We start from the raw sequence: 1,734 nt of genomic DNA on the forward strand, positions 1-1,734 counted from the left end.
ACGCCGAAAATAAGGTCTGAGGTTAAAACAGGCTTAGGAAATATTATACGTTTTATTCAATGAGATAATATCAGTCAGTTAACATGACCTAGATGAATTATGAAGCGTTTATGTGCTTTTTATGATTACATAAATGCTTAGAAATTCACAAGTGACGTTAGCTGATGATTATCTCATAGAACAAACTTCTAAGCCTGTGTTTACCACAGACCTTGTTTTCTACATTTATTGAAAACCCCTACCAAAACACCATTCATTTCCCCACAGGCTTTGTACAACAAACCCTGGTGGAGTTAGTGCCTACAAAAAGACGCCATTGCTATTTCTCTCTATAGTAATGTTGTATTAACTAGTCTCTCTATGTCCCTGTTCTGTGTGTGTATGAACCAGTGATTATTCACTCTCCCCCTGCGATGTCAGCTGACCAGGGGATGAGCCAAGCCACCCAACCTCGCTACCCCGAGACCGTCTGGAGGGTAAGATACAGAATATAGGTCTCTCCATGGGTGAGAGATGGATATTTAAGCTAATCAACACTCCCTTTATTTTACTGACTTGTTGAATGATCTATCCATTCATCCTTCCATCCCGTCCCAGCTTTCCTCTCCTCTGAGGACCCAGCGAGGGTGGAGCACAGTCTGAGAGCTGTTGAGGGAGAACACTTCTACAGCCAGAGAGGTGAGAGGTCACATGGTTTAGATGTTCATTTACATTAATGAAAGATTGTCCACCGATATTCATGTAGTTTCTCTCCCCTTTTGGCTGTATGACAGTATTTCCCCTCAGAAACCCACATTTGTTCTTTGTTATTATGAAAGAAAGTAATTTGTGTAGAGAGTACTTTTCCCCACTCATTCACCTCATCTCTTCACATTGCTTATACATATTTGGTGGCTTGATTGCGTCCAGACTATGTCACATTCCGAACACAATAATAATAATATACCATTTAGCAGACGCTTTTATCCAAAGCGGCTTACAGTCATGCGTGCATACATTTTTGTGTATGGGTGGTCCCAGGGATCGAACCCACTACCTTGGCGTTACAAGCGCCGTGCTCTACCAGCTGAGCATCCTGGCAGATCTGAACCTAATGTGAGCACAATGTGACATTCGTGCATCAAGACTTAATGCAGCTTGGAGTGATCGGATGACAGAAGTCACCTTTAAGTGCCGGGTGTAACCGAGGCCATAGACGCTCCATATCCATTACTTTGAGTGTTTTATATACATAACATGACTAAATGTGTTTCTTTCTGTGTTGCAGGGGCAGTCAAGAAATGGAACGGCAAGGCCACAGAACATGTCATACGCAGAGCTGTGGGAGACCAACTTAAGCATTCCCCTCGTAGAGCCGGGTGATGGTGTTCAACAAAAGTGGGATTGATCTGTTTGATCCATTTGTTTGTTTCAGTTTTCAGTAGTTGAATCCTTTGACGTGTTGTTGATTTTCCCAAAACATATTTAAACAAAAATGCACTGGATTGGCTGACAGGTGATACTAAACTTACATACCATGCACAATTTTGACATACATTTAGAGGAAGATATACTGAATTTATACAGTTTTTCGTTCTAAGATATATGTTGCTTTTGCACATATTTCTTCATTAGTTTTGCAAGAGTGTTGATTGGTCGGTCATTGGTTTAATTCGTTTTGCAATATGTTGATGCCATTAATTAAAAGAGTAAGAATATGATGCAATGTCCATATCAGGACTCAGGATAAGACCC

The 1,734-nt window shown here is 40.9% G+C and overlaps 1 long non-coding RNA gene across 1 annotated transcript; it reads left to right on the forward strand.

Moving 5' to 3' along the window:
* Positions 1-298: 298 nt before the first annotated feature.
* On the forward strand, positions 299-1,319 carry LOC121537806. Its single transcript, XR_005995151.2, has 3 exons — positions 299-476; positions 598-678; positions 1,268-1,319. It is a non-coding gene; the product is annotated as an uncharacterized LOC121537806 (long non-coding RNA).
* Positions 1,320-1,734: the final 415 nt, after the last annotated feature.

This window comes from Coregonus clupeaformis, chromosome 24 (assembly GCF_020615455.1).
Source record: "Coregonus clupeaformis isolate EN_2021a chromosome 24, ASM2061545v1, whole genome shotgun sequence".
Lineage (NCBI taxonomy): Eukaryota > Metazoa > Chordata > Actinopteri > Salmoniformes > Salmonidae > Coregonus > Coregonus clupeaformis.